Source organism: Anopheles gambiae, chromosome 2 (genome assembly GCF_943734735.2).
Source record: "Anopheles gambiae chromosome 2, idAnoGambNW_F1_1, whole genome shotgun sequence".
Lineage (NCBI taxonomy): Eukaryota > Metazoa > Arthropoda > Insecta > Diptera > Culicidae > Anopheles > Anopheles gambiae.
In genome coordinates, this window is record NC_064601.1 from 103,389,940 (window position 1) to 103,409,414 (window position 19,475).

At 46.4% G+C, this 19,475-nt stretch overlaps 1 protein-coding gene across 2 annotated transcripts in view; it reads left to right on the plus strand.

Annotated features, from left to right (window-relative positions):
* The window catches only part of LOC1277181 (mucin-17), an 87,856-nt gene that overhangs the window by 22,144 nt on the left and 46,237 nt on the right, over positions 1 to 19,475 (plus strand). For both annotated transcript variants that reach the window (XM_061641822.1, XM_061641821.1), the window contains exon 3: positions 5,343 to 5,418. The gene's annotated coding sequence lies outside the window, so the exon portion shown is untranslated. The remainder of the gene's footprint in view (positions 1 to 5,342; positions 5,419 to 19,475) is intronic.

Below are 19,475 nucleotides of genomic sequence, written 5' to 3' on the forward strand. Positions count from 1 at the left end.
TGCGCCTGCCTTGAGCTGACCCCAACCGGTTAAGTGTTTAAGGTCCGCGCGAAGAACGCCAATTCTGTCGCGCAGTGCTGAAAGTAAAAGACCATTTTATTCCACTCCATTCCGAAGCATCTTTCACTACAGCCCGCCGTAACGATATGTAACCGCCTGCAGTCGGTAAACACTTCCGAGTTTTCTCGCTCACGAACGAACACGGTCGAGGGTGGACTGACGGGCTGCCCGAGCCTTACCGGTGCCTGGGTCGGACTCCGGTGTCATATTTCGATATGCCCTCCGGGCAGCAGTGCGCCTTCCGCTTGTCATCGGACACAAATGGCTTAGACACGGAGCGGAGTGGAAGTTAGATAGCGACCAAAGATGACGCTTCGCTGATTGCTTAAACTGAGGCGAAAACATGTGGCCATATCTGGGCACTGTCATCGGTTGTCTCCAGTGATCTTTTGAGATCTTTCTCATGCCCTATGTGTGCTCTACGGCAACCAAGAAAAGTGGATAGCTTAGTGGAACTGCTTAAAATTCGCATAAAACTAATGCGCGTCCGTAAAAAAAGGATGCCATAACCTTCGAGACATTTCGCGACATTAATGTCTAAATTCACGTTCGAGCTCATCGCTGAATGTTTCAGCCATCACGACCACTCAGTGAGTGTGTGTGTCAATTTATGATTTCGCAAAACTCGCACAAAGAGCAAATGGTAGTTTTGTTGTGTTAAAGAAAGGAAAAAATATATTCTTCTCCAGATTCACGACACGCACAGAGCAAAGCTAATAATCATCATCATGTATGGCGCTGACTCCTCCTGCCGCCACCGCCAACAACCAATTTCTATTGCGTGCATTCCAGGACTGACCCGTCCTGGTAACGACCACTGCCCAACCAAGCCCGGCAGTGAGTCACGTGCTTCAATCACAGCGCTCGGAGCACCCAATAAAAAAAATACGCCATCGGTCGGGTTGCAATGTCCGTAAATTGAGCGTCGAGAAAGTGGACGCATCGAAGGTGGTCGACCCATCATCTCCATACGCGTGCGCATCTGCGACGGTACCCTCAACCTGGACCCATCCGTACCCAGCACGGCTGACGATGATGATGATGTCGTCTGTGGCTTCTGTAACGATCACGCCCGAACGAACTCACTTGCGCGGGGCGTAAATTGCAAGTCTCCAGCCACCACCAGCCGTCGACTGGTAGCGACTCATCGTAATGGTCCTTGCTATTCCGCGTGCCCTTATTAGGGGTCCAAGAAAACAACACGACCCGATCTGAGGTGGGAGACCGGGGCACAACCGACAAAGGGCCCGGTATTGGCTGGGCGACTGACTCGGCGGCTACCTTACGCTACCCAACACGGGACTACTCACAGCTACAAAACACTACTCCGCTTTGCTGTTTGCCATCACTGCCTGAAAAAAAAATCCAAACCTTCCGTGGACAATTTCTCCTGCAGACTTTGGACAGTCCGACACAAGAGGATCATGTACCGGAGGACACAAAAAAAGAGATACACAGCCACACAAGAGGGCGGCCCGTTTTGCGTTTCTTCACGCGAGTGCCGCAGGCAAACAGTAATCGCCGGACAACTTCCTGCAGTCGTCGTTTTTAATGGACCCGTTTTCGGACTTTGGGGGGACTCTTACTTTATGACCGGTGCTCCAATAGAGTTGGGTAGCATATTATCTACACCAAGAAATCATTGTTTGACCACGAATTTGCTTTGTACTGTGTGCTTTGTTGACCAACGTACGGCTAACGTTACACTTTCGATGGGTTTATACTGCAATGAGTTATACTATTTGCCACGCTTAACATCTTCGAATAAGTATCAGGCTTGCAATTGATTCTTCAATTTTCAGATCAATATACAGCCACCAACCTAGCTTACCCTAACCCAAGGGGCCTAAGTTTGCATGGCAGTGAAAAGTGCCCTCACAACAACTACGACTTCCTCCTGGAGAACTCAAACAGCAACATTTCTCTCGAGCTATCTAACCTCGTGTTGGCAAGTCGTGCGACATTCCTGGGAAATTATGGCACACTCTTCGCTTTGTTCCACCGGTGCCAGTCACGAAATGCACCCGATAAAGGCGCATAATTAAATCATGTACGAATATTAAACCGTCGAATTTATTTACCTCCGGCTGGCAGAGTTGCTGGTGGTGGTGGTAGTACAAGCACTCTGTCGTAGCCTCCGGTGTGCTTGGTTTGCAGGGCAAACATGAGTGTCCCGTAATGAATTCTAAACTGTCTCATACCATTGCTCTCTGTTTTATGTTTTGGGGAACAGTGTAAGGATCGGTTTGCCAAAGGGACCGACAAGCGAGCGTCTTTGCCTTCGGTCGCCACTTGGCAAACCACTTTTTCGGTCCTCATAATGGTGGTACGAACGATCATTACCCTGCGCCACACAATAAACCACCAATGTGGGGGAGCACATTACACTGTCCCTGTCCTCCCTCACTCCCTCAAGCACACTGGTTCACGATCGTCACCGGAACTATTTTTGGGACGGACCACAGAAATACAAGAGGACCCCTCGAGCATGTCACGCTACACTTTCGAGAGCATGGGCGCCTAGCGCATAGCCTTCGCTCTTAGCCGCACCCGGAACGGATGCGTTCCAATGGCGCGCGCTCTCGACACACACACACACGTTTGTTCCCTCTTTCTCTTCCAAAGAAGGATCGGTTCGATTTTCGCCCTGCCGGCAGCGGCAGCGGCGAAAAGTCGTGACAACTTTGTTTATCGTTAATCGAACCGTAGTGATGCGATGAAATTACGATTTTCACCGCTCCGGCTCGATCGCTAGCGAACCTTTTCCACCCTCGCTTCAGGGGGTAGCACATTCAATAACTCTCAAACACACCAGCTTGCTGTCCAGTGGGTTTTTTTTCCTTTTCCTTCATTTCTCCCTGAAGACGTATCGCAAATGTGCGGAGAGCCGCGGGAAACGTTTCGCAAAACACAGTCGACAAGTTTTACTCACAAACACGACGCACACGCAACGGAATGAGTGTGGTTTTTCGTACAGCGAGATCTAATTTCTCTTGAAAAGAGGCTTTTTTTGCATGAATTCTTCCAGAAAGTTTCATTTAAAGCCTCCCTCACACGATCGCTTGTTTCCAATAAAAGTTTGAAGTTTTCATCAATCGTAGAGTGCCTTGTGCGTAACGAATACTGGACATCCGGAACCGCCAAAGTGTTGGGGTACCGTTTCGAGGAAGGGAATCGTCTTGTACGCCGTTGAAGGTGCTAGTGGAAGTCCGCAACTCATTCATGCTTTAGTTTAGATGGGTGATTTAATTTTGAAAACAGATCGCCCTTCGCCACGGCTACGGTTCGATGAGATGGCGCAATAAGTAGGCTCACGAACGGGTTTGCTTGTGGAAGAATGTTTACGAACCTACATCAGCATTACCACAGCAAACACAAAAAGAGACAAGTTACTCATGCGTGGTTATACTTTTCTTAATAGTGATCACTTCAAGAAACAAAGAAATGGTGCCGTGACCAGGATTTCTGCAGTATCTTAGGGTACATTTTATTTAGCTTTATTTTCCAACATCTGTTGAACAATCGAACTTGTTTGGACATTATCTCACGCTTTGAGTTGCAATGTTGTAAATACATTCAACATAGCAGAGTACTATAAATTTCTAATTCAATCCAAAACATGGTGGCCCCAAACAGCGCACAATATTATCAAAACAATCATTTAAGCAAAACCGTAACAACAAATCCCAAACTGCCGGGCATCGATGAAAGCTATCATTTGCTCGCTCTTGTCTAATTCACTCACCCGCTCCAGAAGTGGAGTACCCGGTGCCAGTCCACCTTTCTAATTCCTCTCCCTCTGCGACGGCCATCCCAGGCCGTCCCGTTTAGCCTTCGGTGCTATTTTTCTCTTCCGCTAACGAGACCGCTAACACACTACACTGCCGGCTCTGGATTGCTAACCTAATATCGATTGTGGGAGTAATCAACAAGGTGGTTAATGATCATACTTATCGCCCACCTGGGAACCCACCGGCTCTGGCGCGAGCTTGAACGACATCGGGATCGCTGACGCAAGGCTTCCAGAAAATGGTGGACCTCCGGTAGCGATCGCGTAGATTTACCTTCATCGTATATCCCTTAGCCGATAATGATCCGCGCCAGTCCGTGGAGGTCCCGGAACACGGTCCCGCTGTATGTCGATTTTCCTGATTCTTTATCGGTGCACATTACTATCGATGAGGCATACAATTTGGTGCCATACTACTCAACCTGTCACTATATTTATTTGAACACTTTGTCGTGCTTATCGCTGAAATTGGGCAACCTACCACAGTTCCACCTTTCGGGGAAACTCTAAATGCCTGCCCTACCCGTGTCTGTAACATGCTTTTCAACACTACCCCAAAACAAAGGCCCTGTACTTTTCGGAGGCTTCAGCTTCCATCAGGGGACTGGAGCAGCCGGGTCCGACCACTGCCCCATCACTATAATTTTCCCGGACCTTACGACGAGCTGCAGCCCTGGTGCCCTGGCTCGTTTAAGCAATTTCCACCATCCGCCTGTCATCCCGGGTGAACCTTGCCCTAGGGGGGCGAGCGGGCAGTAAACCGAGGAAAGAAGAAAGATGAAAGTGAAGGTTTTCTGGTACCGTTTTCACCTCACCTTCCTCCGATCCTCCGCATCCCAACATCCGCTCAAGCATCACACCCACGGTCAGTTCTTTAAACACCACTACGCGGCACGCTGCAATTTACTCGCCAGCCGCTGGGGGCTTTGAATCGCCCCCACTCGTTCGTAAATGAAGTAATCAGAAAATGTGATTTTGGAAGTGTTTACATCACCCGCACCGGGCAAACACATCGTTCCCAGTCGACTTCTTTGCACGCACACCACACGCCACTTGCAAACGTGTGAGCGAAAAAGGAAGGAAAAAGCTGATTATTTCCTATTGTTTTCCATCGCCTTTTTTCCGCTGGCCCCTTACAAACAAACACTGCGAACGTTTTTGCGCTGCGTGCGATTGTTGGCCATTGCTGTGCGGGCTGCAGACGCTGGTTTCGGTTTTGGGTGAAGCTTACCGGATTTACTACGGAACCCGTTTTTCGTTGTCACAATTTTCCCAGCACAATTGGAGGAAACGCTGTCCGCGGTTTTTTCCACGCTTTATATGTTCTGTTATGTTTGATCATACGTTTAGTGGTTTTTGCTTGTTTTTTATGTTTTTCGTAATTTAATTGTGTATTGTCTGTATATATTTAAAAATAAAATTTAAACAGCAATGTTTTTCATGGGAGTTTTATTTGATAGAAATTAACTTTTTTTTCTTTATTTCTTTACAGGAGGAAGCTTTAGAAAGGTTATTAAAAGGTACGGGATGTTAGCAGAAAAAGTTGAATGAACACACCGCAATCTGAGGTAAGATTAAGTTCTCCAAAGTTTTTCTACTTTTAAGAAAACACTGTATTTGAAATGTTTCACATAATTATAATATATAAGTAATCAACATTCAAAGTTATGTTCCAATGTGTCTTGTACTACTGACCTGTCCAGTACTCATTGACTTCAGCTATACTGCAGCACAGAAAACACTCTCAACAAATCCTTTCCCTGTGCTTAGTCAAATCTGTGCTTAGTTCGTTGAATTTACAGTCTTAGAAAAGAACTTCTTTTAGTCTCTAAAATTATATAGAAAAGCTTGAACTTTAATTCATACGATATTTGGAGCAGCCCACAGGCCTTTCCTAGTGGAAAGCTCGAATCGGAGTGCAGTTATCATTCTATATCACACGGCTTTACTCAATGTGTCCTCTAAACGGCCTCTAAGGCATGTAAACCAACAAATAAAAGATGTCAAAAATAAACAATCTTTCTAATTTCACGACCGCACGTGACTATCTACTGCATTTGTTTACTTTAATTTGCGCGTTGCACAAAATGAAAAGTAAAACTCGCATACCCAGGCCCCTGTTGCGGCCCTTTTGGCACACGAAGCCATCCATTCCAGCCCGCTCGCACCAAACGTGCGTCAATCGTGGTCCAAATGTTAGACGGACCGTAATGTGTCATTCGCTCCCCATCTACCACCCCTCCCGGCACCTCGTTACGCCACGCAGCGCATTGAATTTCCACCGCAACCGGTCGCCGGTATCGTGTTGCATACGCGTTACCCGCGAACCGAAAACCGTGAGAGCCTTCGCTTCAAGAAGTCACGTTTAGAGAAACCCACGGACCGCCGCGGCTACGAATGCCTGCGAACGTGCGGCAGGTAATTCTACACCGTAGCCCTTTACCACCAGTGAGGGAACGGGGGCAACAGATCGGCACGAAACTGCAACACCGGCCGGGACGAACGGTTTAGGTGGTTAGAAAAGCAAAGCAAAAACTACCGCCGGGGGTTCGGAGGCTGGAGCAGCGAATACACTCCAGCCGGATATGCCGATATCTCAATCTTGGCTCAATCTTGCCAAACCACACCGACACAGAGCACGAATGATCCGGGCCCGATCGATCGATCGCCGACATTCTGGGACATCTCACCGGGAGGGAAGTAATTTGTCATGCAATCAATTAATCGTTCGTTTGGGTCTTCCCGACAAACCCCGGTCTGCCATCTCCGCTTCCGCGAGCGATCGCCAGCCGGCCGCCCGAACGGGGGAAGCTAAATTTTCCACTAATCGTCCGGACGATTAGACAGCCACGGGGCCCTTCCTTCCCTCCCCGCGCGGAACGGTGTCAAGCACCGTGCGCACCGGAAGAAGTGCGCGAACACAAAGCGAACCTGCCCTGCTCTGGGCACACCGTTCCGACACACAGGAAGGAAGAAGATTCACGCAAGATTAGCGAACGTCGATATCCAAATCATCGGTCGCTTTTCTCGCGGGCACGCGGGAACCCCGGTCGCTGTTCTCGGCCCGATCGACCCAAAGCGAAGGACTTTTACTGCTTCGCAATGCGCAACAAACACAAAGCGCCAACGAACGAACGGGCAAAACAAGCACACCCGATCAACAATTCGATACCCTTCGGTCCAATCGGTCAAAAGGGCCAGCTGTGAGGTAGGGTAGGGCTGCAATTCCAACTGAAATTGTACCAATCGAATAACCACCAGTTCCGCCTGGCGCCCGGGCCTCGATTGCGATCGCATCGCCTCCTTATGCAACCGATCTTCCGGCCCCAGGTCGAAGATTCCACCCTGTGCGCGAGATACATTAATCAGAATCGATAAAATTTGATGGCAATCGTTAGGATGGCTGTGGTGGAATCGGTGTCCGAAATTATACAATGGGCGAGAAAGTTGGGCGATGCGACGCCCTGAAGGCTGAAGGATGGGACGGGATGATGAAAGCGGGCAGACCTCCGCAGTCAAACGTTGGCCCGATGCGTTGTAGTCGAGTGTTGTAGATCATGTTTTTGATTTTCCGATTTTGGAAGCTTGCGTTTCTTTTCTCGCACTGCAATGATCGGCGAACGTGATTGATGAATAACCGAGCGAGAGCTGTCCAATCCATCATCGATGGCGACGTAAGAATATGGATGGATGTTACTCGCTATTTATTGACTCATAGCGATCATGTCGGGGTGGTTTGTTTTTCCAGCAGTTTTCGTAGAAAATAACCATTAAAGTTTGAATTAAAATGAACAGTTAGTTGTTATTTGTTATCTTCGATGTTATGATGATGCAAAATGAATACAAAACAACACGTGTACTACCGGGGTTGCGTATCATTAATTAGTTAATTAGGTTGATATTTAAGTTCGTTACGTTACTTATAGATCATTTTAGATAGCAAAACTAATAACTAAAATTTATTTCTAGTGTTTTTGCTTAAATGCTTTTGTTCCTAAACAAAAGGATATTATTTTTGTATGCAAGGCTCAACGGTTAATTTTAATCATTATGCATTTTTCGTTGTGATATTAAGATACATTGTAATACCAGTTCCCCATAAATAAATCCTAGACACCATCTTCACAACTTTACGATTCAATCGTCTATCATGTTTGAATACATTTTAACCACGCTCAAACAAAACGGTACGCATCCATAACGATGTTGATCCACTGCACACAATCTGATAGATCCACATGGAAAACACTGCACCACGCGAACATCACGCACACGTGCACCCTACGGGAAATGGCTATCGACGTTTTCAAAGCCGATTGATTCGTGTTTTGACACGCCATCGATAAAGAAAGCAAGCCGCAACGTAGCAGCAGCAGCAGCAGCAACAAAAAACCGCACCGCAACGGAAATCAATGCGTGTTTCATTAGGAACGCGTAAAAGAAACCAACACCAGCCCGTTCTCGAACGAAAGTTCACCGCGCGCACATACCAAGAAACCGACGGAGATGATCGACTCGAGTTCGATCCGGCACAAAAAAGGGAATCCATCCATCCCGGCTGCCATAACTTTCGATTTTGTTTCATTCAACCATAAACCCTCAAATCACCTCATCTCCCGTGTGTTTTTCTTCCGTCTTCCGCCGTATTGCGGCGTGGCCGCATCATAAAACGACACCGAGTGCGTTTTGTGGCGCATGCTTAATTACGTCCGTCCAGCGGTGGCGTAGCGCACGCTCCGGGTTGTCCGGGCATGGAAGGGAGGGAGGCTGCGGTCTGACCCCTGGTGCAGGCGGGTCCGAAAATAAACACCGCCACGGAACTCTCACTTTCACGAACCTTACGGTGAAGACCCTTAGGGAATGAAGGGACAAACAGAGACGAGACTAGCAGCGAGAGAGTGTGAGAAGGAAAGGGAAAGAAAATGAAAAACAAACCCGGGCAAGATCACGATATCACGCGTTTGTGGCGCGCTCTTCCCGCCGAAGATCACTTCCACTGGAAGTTGGCATCGGAATGAGCGACTCCCGGCGCGATTCAGTCGCGACCGGTGTTAACGTGACCAGGAGTGTTCGACTGTGCTAAACACAAATCGTATAATTTATGATCTTGAGCCAGTGTTGAAGGAGTTTTTTGATAGTGAGCACGGTCCCCGGCGTGCCCTCCCGATCAACTGATATTAATACTCCTCTAGCACAGGCGCGAGCTCGCCACTCCTCCTGCGGGCTAACTTTCTCAGCACTATCAACAGCTTGACACTTCATTCCGTTACCCGTAAGGCTTGTCCGAAGGGTGAGATGAATGTTTTAATCTGTGCCTCCTCCTTTACCCCTGTAAAAAGGGGTTTCGAAGAAATATAAAAATCATTATGACGGGTGTGTGCAAATGCGAAATGAAACCTATGATAGCAGAAACGCTTTATTAATCGGACAGCATTGAACTGACAACTGGACACTGGCTCAATTTAAAACAGCGAGCAATTAGTTACATAAAACAACCAACAAAAACGGAATTAATTAGAAACGAATCAACGAAAAAACGTTTTAATTTGACCTTTTCAACAATCATCTGGAAAAGGAAACGACAACTGTTTACCGACACCGAACACACCGCCCGAACATGGCACCGAGTGTCATTTCCAATCAACTCGACGTGGTTGAGTATGTTCATTCCAGCTTTTGGAAATTGCTCTTGAACTTTGAGGTTACCAAAATAAATTCCAATTTCACTCACACACACTCCTGCCTTCACACACTTTTCTCTTCCTACAGTTGTGTTTATTTTTACTCTTTTGAAATGTTCTTTCTTCTCCCTATCGCGATCATGTGTATGCGCCCCGCTTACCTTCCAATCCATTAGCCTAGCGGAAGGAATGTCACCCTCATCTAAAATTACCATCTCTTCCCCCGTTTACATTGTCTCACTGTACGCTAGTTCCTGTTTCAAATCGAAAACAAATACTTTTCCAAACAACAGCCTCTATCCAATGCATCGTACGGGTGGCACAGAATGGTTGATGAATCATAAATTTGGCCTCCGGCTTTTAAAACTCAGCAACTTCCCCAGCGTGAACGGAAATAAATGAGGGAAAAAAGTGCAGTTGCACAAACGCGTCTCTGCCGGTGACTGGGAGCCGTTAATACCGAAAGATTATGGTGCTGATGACGTGTTCAGAACGGAGCCGGTATGGGAAAGGAGCATTGCATCCATCTTCCAGCAGAGAATAATATACGATATGCGTCATGGTTTGCGTCAGCAAATTTATGGATGCACAAGAATAGGCACTATGGTCGTAGCTCGTGTACCAGTGTTTCATTGCAAATGCCTTTCTAAACTGTGCCGCTCAGACAGGGGAAGATGTTCTGGTGGCAGGTTAAGACTTTAATGAGCATTTAATTGAATAGTTTGACGTTATAACATTAGAAACAATTTCAAATTTTCAACTCTATTTAATCTTAGCAAGTGTTGTGCATTTTTAATTTAATGAACTTGCGAATCAGAATGATTATTTTAATTACTTTGATCAGTCTGATTCAATTCTACAAGAAATTGTAGGAAAGCTTAAGTTTCCCTTGCAACAGTTATTCCATTTTTAACCAATTTAAAGATTTACGAGTCGTACAATACTTGGGAGTTGTGACTGTACAAATCTCCTGACTCATTTTCATTTTTAGGTTCATTTTTGAAACAACAAAGCTCTACAACCATAGATACGTTACCAGCATAGTTTAAAATAGCTCATTTCTTGTGTTCTTCACGAAAAAAACACAATAAATTAGTAAAGTGTGCTGATGCTATTTTTAAAACGAAAATTACTTAAATACACTTCCTACTTAGAATGCAAGTGTTTCCTTCCTTTACCATCATTACCATACGCTCGATGAGCGACACTCGGTAGGCAAATAGCCTCGCAACTTGCAACTGTCGCCAACGGGTCGCCAACACCAGCAAGACAAAGCATCAAGCAAATGCTATATTTGCATTGCTCTTGCCCACCGACAAAGCTTCATTCAACCCCCGCCCCGCGGGGTTTTGGGAAAGGGCTTCGGTTCGGTGCTACCCCACGTGTGATATTCGCGCTCCAAGGGACGTCAGCAATTTGCTGACTCGCGTACGCAAACAATGCCCTTTCGAAAGACGCACCCGGCAACGCGATCGGGACCGGAAATAGGAGGGGAGCGGGGAGGGCGGAGGAAAAGTTCTTCGTCACGCCACCGATCACTTCACGCGTCAGGAAGTCCCGAACGGAGCGCGGTGTGATACGTCGGTGACGGTGATGATCTTTCCGAAGACAGTGCAGTGCGCGGTTTAAAAGTGGGTTTTGCTACGCGGTTTCCGTTTCACAAAACTTCCCAACCCTTTCATTCATTGACACACACACACACACACATCAAGACTGTGCCCGTGGAAGTAAAAGAGTTATGATTCGATGTGGTGGCTTTATCGTTTAAATGCTTCCGTCGTTGCTTGCTTGCGATTTGCGGGGACGGTCTGGAGAGCGAGAGGAAACGAGAATCGGAAGTATGGTTGAAAAAAAAGCATAGCAAAAGATGTGAAAGGGAATGATGGTCCAGAGGGGAAGTGTGTGGCATGGGTCAAATGTAAATTAACCGCTCACGGTAAAGAAAGAAGACGACGGAAAGGGCAACACATACCCCGGGAAGTTGAAGTTCGCAACGCGTCGCACACACACAGGCGCCGTTTGCCAATACATCTGAGCAATGGGCGCCGAGGCTATCGGGCAAATTAGGTTAGAGTGTCAGTGGATCAATTTCTGGTTTTGCTATTTGCATTAATGCAACGCGCAACGAAACCAACAATGAAATCGAAACACGAAAACACGATGTCATCCGGTTCGATTTTTAACGGGCCCGAACGCGCGGCTGCTTTTTGGCATTAATCCGTGTGGACAACTTTCGAAAATGGGACCGCTTGGGCGCTCGATCTCTGCCAGCTGCGCGGTTTACTCTTATCTGACGCTAAGGGGCTGCTCCTTTTCCTAGCTTTTAGTGGGAAAATACGCGCCAGTATTGTTAATCGTGAAGTGAACTTATTATGTGAAATTTAATTTAAACTCTCCGCTGCGTTGGGTGGCGAAGGTTGCATTTTAGTGTGGCAATCATAATCGCAATAATGCAACAATAAATTTGTACTATCTTTTACGTAATTTTGTTCGTGGTTTCTTTTTACACGGGGTTATTTAACTCGCTCACCGTGCTCGCGTTAAACGAGATTGACACTTTATGCAAAGCAAGACACGCGTTTCAATCGGACGCGGATGAGAAAGGAAACATTAAGAAACATATGTTTATCGCACGAGCTGTAACGGCGCTCTCTATATCAAATAACAATAACACATGTAATTTGAAGCCATCTCCGACACATTATGCGTTGTAATGTGGCCGCCCTTTAGCGTAGCATTATCGATTCACGCAACCCGATCTTGGTGGCGTGTGCATGCATCACTCCAGACGCCACCAGTAAGGTACCCAATAAATAATACAAAACAATTTTCAACCGATCACCTAATCCACGAAACACCCAGCGATTGCAGTAGATCGCCCTGTCAGTTGTCCCCTTGTGTCTAAGATCGCTCAAGATGTTATCGTTCTCAAGTGGTCACCTCGGAGCTCCAATCGTGGCACACCAGATTTCACGCACTCAGCACACACTTCCAATAGGATTCTGCTGCTGCTACATGTGAGTACTCCCCATTACACAACGTCACCGAATCCCCCGATGCCAGTGGAACACAACCGGGAGTCATTGATTGGGGGGACAGCAATAGCTCTCGCTGCAGCTCGTAGTACACGAACGGTGCTACATATCGTTCGATCACCACGACACCGGGACACCCCCTAGACAACACACACCCGAGATCACCCTCATCGTTGGCGTTGAGTGGCCCGCCATCGGTGTGAACTTTCGTCGCACGAAACGGTCGGCCGGCGGTGCTTAGCGTTGCGTTAAGCTGGAGCCGCAGCGGAACGGAAGGGAACAGCGCTAAGAGCTGCGTCATTGGCGGGTGATTCGGGAGTGATTTATTGCATCCAACGGGTGTGTAAACTACACACAATTAATCTTGCTCTTTATACCCACAGGTTAAAAACGGTACTTGATCTACAGCTACAGTAGTATCCTTGTTCAGCTGGAACATTGGATTATGTGTGTGTGTGTGTATGTGTGTGTGTATCTGCGTGCACGTGTAAGAGAAATAAACAACAAAAGCAAACCATCAAAACTGGAGCAGCTTATAAGCAGGAAAGCTTCCATACGATATTAATAGATGCCGTTGCCTCAATCATTCTTAGCCTAAGCAGCACTGTCATGCTTTCTTGCATTCTAATCAAGAAGCACCAGCGACGCTAATTGGCATCGTCCTTTTATGGCCTATCGAAGTGGAGTTCCAGTAACAAACTCAATTTCATCATTCGATTTGAAAGTACATGAATCACGCGCGCCTTAACGCCATCACGACAACATGATGAATTGAAACAACATGCCCAGTTTGCCAAAAGCTTCCACCGCTCGGTCCCATGCCATGGAGGTCTTTGTTGGGAATCTGCCATCTTCCTGTCCGCCTAATGAAGATAAATAGTTCACCAGCACCCTGGTAACAATCGCGCGACGAGCTCTTTTCACCCATAAATCATCGCCCAAACCGCGGAAAGCAGCGTCCCCAGTGCTCCTCTCACACGTCCTACATGTTTGGCGCTCGATTACTCTTTTTGCATACAATTCCTCATTGCGATGGGATGGGTAAGTTTTATCTGAAATTGAATCGCCAACATTGTTCAACGCTGTTGCGAAACCGCTCCTTCCCGTGCGCGGTTTGCCAGCACTTTCTCCAACACTTCCTTAAGCGACCGACTGCAGTGGTCCAACCTGCGCCGCAGGACTTGTACCGGCGCTTAAGCTATCCTTTAATGAGGTAATTAAGTGCTAGCCGTGGCACACCGATCAAGATCCCGCTCCAAAAAAAAACAAAACCCATACCAAGGCATTTTGTTGGCGTTTTCGCTAGCAATAAATCGCACTCAGCTGATCTTCCTTTCCAAGCCTTTCGGCCTCGCTCGTCCAAAGAACCCGTAAATTATCGACAAGCGCGGCTGGGCGTACGTGCGCACCAGCGCCAACATAGATTAACGCCGATCATACCAGCGCCAAATCCACCCATCCTCTCATTAGGGCCCGCGCCGGTGTTAATTCTCATTGACCTCACCGCCGAACTGATCGAACGCTGCTGCCTTTCACCCCGAGTCAAACCCCGGGAGCCGCCAAAGCGGCCGACATCACAAACACACGGCCCACAGTGGTCGCCGTCGGGTCGGGTCAAATCGGTCGGATCACCTCGGACAGCTCCGAAAACCGTGGCGTGCCAATCCGGCGAGCGCAATCGATAGCATCCTACCGGGTGAAGATGCGCCTGCTGCCCTCCGCCCAATCGTGCGGAGAGCCCTTCACCACGGCTTGAAGGATGGCGTTTCGAAAGTGAGATCGTGTATGTTTGATGAAATCGAAACCACCGGTTGTCGCTGTGCGATGGCAATTGTGCGGCCCTTCGTCTTCCGTGAAGCACCTGGTAGGCAGACAGGCAGGCAGGCAGACGTTACCAGGTTGGCCTAATCAATTGGGTAAACACTGTTTCGACGCTTGCGGCTGGCCCGTCAGTGTGCGCGGGTGTCCCGCTCTACACCATCGTGCATAACAATTGCACGTACCGAAACATTTCTCCATCCGGGGATGCTGCCGGTGCTGATGTTGGTGGTTGTATAATTGAAAGCAATGCTAATGAGTAGTTTGCTTGCAAGGGTTTTCCATCCCACCTTTAGGGAGCCCCCTTCAAAGTGATGGCTCCTACCGATGTGAGAACTACCGATGCTGCACCAACGCTTACGAGGGACGAGATCCAGTCCAGTTGGCACGATCACGAGCCGGCTTGTTTGACCTCCGCTCGAAGTGGGGAAAAAACGGCCAGGCGACCACACGAGACTGAGTGGTTTTAGAGGAATCGTGTTTTCGAGGCAGTTTTCGATCCGATATGCTGATGAGGCGAATATGGGGTCCCGCATGCCGTTTCTACCCTGTGTGGGCCATCCTGTACCACCGAACCTTCTCGCGTGTATGCCCGATTACGGAACAGATGAGCCGTGACCGCAAGGCTAATCCGTGGAATTGTACAATGTGTATGATCTGCTTTTAATGTACGGCCGGATTACAACGACTATTAACGAGCTAATGCCAGTCCCGGTGTAATTAAATCATAACGGGATTGCGGTGGAAAAATTGGAATATTATAGGTTTTTTTTGGGGGGGGGGGGGGGAGGGAGATGGATTAAAGAAAAACATTGTTGGCCGATAAATCATCCTCTAATGGTGATGGATCTTAAATGGTAATGTGTATTTTTTATTGTTCACATATAAGGAAACAATGTTTCCAATCAACAACGGTAAAGGTTGATTTGAAATCATGCTACACTGAGATGAAAAACGTTTTGATCTTTATTGTGTTGATTTGTAAAGAACAATTTTCTATTTCCGATACTTAGGAATATAACTCGCATAGAAACTGGATATTAAAATTCGAAATATTGATACAATATAAGGTTTATAACGGTGTATCTGTTATAAATGGTTTGTTACAAAGCTCTTCCGGGACTGACGCCTTTACAATGTTTAATTTTTTGTCTTCTCTAGTGTGCTGATAACTAATCGATTCTACAGACCCAAACAGCTTTGCAGAAATGAACATATTAAGAGTCTGCACTGTTCTTGATTAGTTTCTTTATTAAAAACTTTTCCATTTCCTTAATACCTTACCATTACTGTACTACTTCACTGAACTTAATCCTTAACTTTAACTTTTTTTAAAGTTATTAAACGTTCACCTAATCAATGTAAGTAGAAATAGTTAATGTTTTTATGCTCGAACAGTTTAAATGGAGTCTATGCTATTTGTTCACCACATTTCAGATCAAGCTATCATGGACCATTTGCTGACCTTTTCATTTTCATATCACTCGCAAGATCATCACATATTTTATGCGCTAATAAATGTCAAACCATCATTCAATATTATTAACCAACTCATCAACGGAATCTTCCTGCTGTTGATTAGCTGCTAATGATGGGCCCCACACTCGGTAGACTCCATTTCACCATGCTAATCAACTCAATTCACATTAAAATTTCAAACTTCAAACCCCAAGTTTCAAAACGACCGCAGAGTTCATTTATTGATTTGTTTTACCCATTTCCAAACGAACGAGCCGTCCGGCAACCGTAGGATGGACCGTTGATAGGCTATAAAAATTCCCCAACACTGTTTCCCACAAATGGGCAGCTCTATCGTTTCATCTTCACTCTAGCCCCAAAAGCAATCAAACCTAACCGCCGAATGATAAATGTTTACCGAGCATCATTTTTCGGTTTTGGGCCATTTTTATCCCCAACTCCCGTGGGAGAGGTTGGGGGAGGGAAAAATAAACAAACAGAAGCTTCCGTTCTCGACGGCGCTACGGTGGGTCAAACATAAACAACTGCCCCGAACCGTTAAAAATGGCGAGCTAATTTATAGTGACATGCAGCACTGTTTATTGGTGAGCAGCGCATCGTAGATATTCGTTAGCTACCGGGGCACCATTTTAAGCAAGATGAAATGCTCAATCAAGTGGTTTTACTGTTTAGTTCCTTCGCGAAACACGTTGGGGGAGCAGTAAATTGGGCGAGCGAGCCTGTCCGATTCCCAAACTCATTAATATACCTTGTCTTTTGCATCCCACAACAACGAGCCAAAAACAACGGATCATCCCGGACTCGGGAATCCGTTAAACTGCGACACGTTTACTCTCTAAAATGTTCACATGCGTGCGCGTATGTGCCCTTGTTTTCTGGGCATGCCTTCCCCTCCCCAGGTAGCAACATCCCATCGATCACCAGAGGTACGACATGCGCCAGTCCCGCACGAGAATGGAGCGTTACGCAACATCGGCAGCATCATTCCTTCGTGACTGACGATCCAACCAGACGATCGAGAGACCAACAGAAGGAAAGGAAAAAAAACAGGGTCATTGGCACTGCGTACTTCGACAGATGGCTTCGACGCTGGCAAGAAGCGTTCTCAATTAATTCGGCATCACGCAGCGTGTGAGCCACACGAACCTGTAATAGCTGTCAGAATGCGCACTCCCGGGAGTGACCTAATGCGCTTTGCCGCGCGGGAACGCACGCTCGAGACGCTTTATCGCGGAAGAAATGGGGCCACCGGTACACGTGTACCTTCCCCAAGCTAGACGTGAACACCTGGCAGAACTGAAAAAACAACAGTTATTCTTCAACTTTTTATTTCACTGTTGTGTTATTTTGTTTCCTCCTACTTCCTCTGAGTCGTACTTGTCTCGAGCTGTCTGCTGGCTCAAACCATTAGTTACGGAAATTTTTAGGTGTGCACGCCCCAGGTAGTAGAACATCATACACGGTTTGACACAACGGATGTACTGATTCACCTTCGGGAGCTTGCCTGCAGCTCAGGTTATTTTTTCAACTCTTAGTACATCAAAATGGATTAAGCTTGCTTGGAGCTGCTTCTCACTGAGTGAAGAAGCACATTGACATACTTTCCTAAACTTTTCCACCTTTTATAAGAGCACTTACAGATTTGGCGTGCCGCAATTACTTAACCGCAGCAGCAGCAGCAGTACGATGGCGAGCGCCTCTGCAATACATCAACCTTTTTATCGCATGTGTCAGCCCACCGCACGCTGCTGACAAAACGGAAGACGCGTCCTCATTAGAAGACAGATGGAAAAGCCGCCACCGTGCAGGTCGCTATCTGCACCGTGCGACGTTTTCAATTAACAAATCCATCATCATCATCCTCCACATTTGTTGCAATTTTTTATATCCCTTTCGCAAGGTTCCCGTGGGTTTCCTCCAGACCTTCGTTTTCAATTTTCTGCCCTCCTCCAATGCCTGAACTCCTCCGCCCCAAAGCCCCGAACTCCGCGACCAGTGGGAATGAGAACTTTTAATCAAAACAAAAGCGTTTAATCGCTCCAAGAAAGCGTCGTGTTCCGATTGGAACCTCCTCCTCCGTGGTGTGAGCCAAGATCCGGAGACCCGCATGTCATCGTTTTCTTTCCCGTACGATGATGAGGGTTGCTTGCCTGCGTAGTCCACCGTTTCGGTACGATTCAACGCACAAGAATTCACCGGTTCCATGTCGCGGAACTCCCAGCCACAAGCTGCACCAATCTGGCGATGCTGTTGCTGATGATGATGATGCGTTACGCTTGTCGCACCTTTTTCTGCGCCCGCGGTTTTTGCGCACTCCCGACCATGCAGGATGCGATTACGAACGAAAATCATACGTTTATGGAGCGGCGCTAGCCAAGAGGCGGGCTGGAATTATGAGCCAAATTAGAGGGTTTAGTACCGTGTTGGTCCACGTCGAACGTATGAATCATAACGGAAATAGACAGGTCCGATGGATCGACCATGGCTGCTTCGTTGACAGCCACGGGTTTTTCGGTTGTCGGTGGTCATTTTAGGGTTGGTTTGTGTCACCCGGAGACAAGCGTTTGCTGTTTGCTCGTTTTGATTCGTTTCTTTCTCTTGTGAAAAAGAGTGAGGGGAAGCTACACTTGCGCGGGGGGGGGGAGCATGATTGATGATTTCATTAGGTTGTGTTGTGTTGAATAAATCGTTTCTCGAAATGCCCATTATTGACGCAATCGTGCGTGTATGTGCAAGGAACAGAGACAGTAATTTAATCCAACCACTAAATTTGCCGGTGTGCAAAAATGGACAGGTATTATGTGTGAGCAAAACACAAACAGGCAAATGCTAAATTTAAAACAACTTTATTTGATATCATGCTTAACTTTGAGCGGCACAAAAGAACATGTCATCAATTTCCATTTTCTTTGGCATTTCAGACAATTAACATAGCCAAAAACGTATTGAGAGCTTAAGAGAGAAGGCCCAAACTAAGTTTGGAAAAAACAGCAAGTATATTTTTGGATTTTTTCGAAAGTCATATCAGCTTTGGAAAGTCTAAAGTACAATATGCAAAAACCGTCTGAATTCGTGTTATACAGCTTGAAATGCTAATGTTTGCAATATACTAAGATACTGGGATGATTTGGGATGACAGTGGGATGGTTTAATAGAAATTTAGTGATTTATGCTTTGCTTTCATATAACATTTTCCAAAGTATTTATAACATGCTTTTATGAGTTACAACACTGCAAGAAAATTTTCTTTGTAAAGGAATAGAATTCCCATAATAACCTCATTCAAAAGTTTGTATTTGCTAGATCTTGATTTTTTTTTAATAAACGCAATTTTTGTTTTTGTTTGGCAACAAATATCACTTAACATAATTTACAATCAACTTTAATCTGCAATCTCTCTTATGTAGAGGGTATGAGCCCACCATTTTAAGGACATTTTTACCAATCTTATCCGAAAAATCTCTCGAATTTGCTACCTTCTAATTCACTAATACTGTTTTCATGGCTCCAATCTGCAATCAATTTCAAAGAGAACAATAGTAACTGAGTGATATACTATTTCAACGTATGTACCAATACACTTTATTGTATCTTTCTCCAGCATGGCAGAAC